The following is an 888-nucleotide window of genomic DNA, read 5'->3' as shown; positions in this document are numbered from 1 at the left end:
CAGGCCTTTAGAGCCCGATTTTCGGGGGGTACACGATACCGGTACAAAACGGGATACGATAACGATACTGATACCGAAGATCATATAACCTAGTACACGTGTCAGCTGATCATATAAAGGTTAGAAGAGGCTTTGAAAAAGGAGGACGTAACGTTATAACGATTGAGAATGGGTTTTGGATTTATTTTGAGCAGTATTTACTTCTATATGTCATGAAAAATCATATCTACTGATGTATGTCATAAAATCATACCTGAATCCCTTCAAGTCGAGTAGCATTATATAACTGTGCCCGTGCTTTTCAATCTTTTGTTCCATACATTCTTTTTTTACTGACATTATTTATTTTGAACAATATTTTGGGCAGTTGTATCAAAAAAAATAATATTTTTGGACAAAAAAGTAGAACCATGGGCTTTCTCTGGCAAAATAATACAAATTTCTTAATCCGATTCGAGCTATATTTCATGATGATCTTGTCCTTGATGTAAAAATCACAACATAGTGAGAAGATTGGGCAAGATCCATCCCCATTAGAATCCACTACATGCTAGATCATTTTAAAGTTAGTTATTATGAACATGTAGAATTAAAATATCTTAAGATCAATCCACATTTCTCATAAGTGCCTAAATTCAAGGTTCCAAAATTTTTACCACAATCCATCACCTCTTTCAAATTTTGCCTTCCCACACTTCTTTCATTTTTTTACAATTCTCATATTTCACTTGGGAGTACCTTATATGCTCATAGATAGTCATGAGTTTACTCCTTTACAAGAAATCACATTAATTGGAAGATATCATCATTGAGTTTGTTTTTTAAAGGTGATATTCATAATTCTTTCATCATATGGAGTTAATCTAGCTTTAACTTTTTTTATTATAG

The sequence above is a fragment of the Elaeis guineensis genome, chromosome 4 (genome assembly GCF_000442705.2).
Source record: "Elaeis guineensis isolate ETL-2024a chromosome 4, EG11, whole genome shotgun sequence".
Lineage (NCBI taxonomy): Eukaryota > Viridiplantae > Streptophyta > Magnoliopsida > Arecales > Arecaceae > Elaeis > Elaeis guineensis.
The sequence above is the reverse complement of the archived record's forward strand: the minus strand, read 5'-3'. Positions refer to the sequence as shown.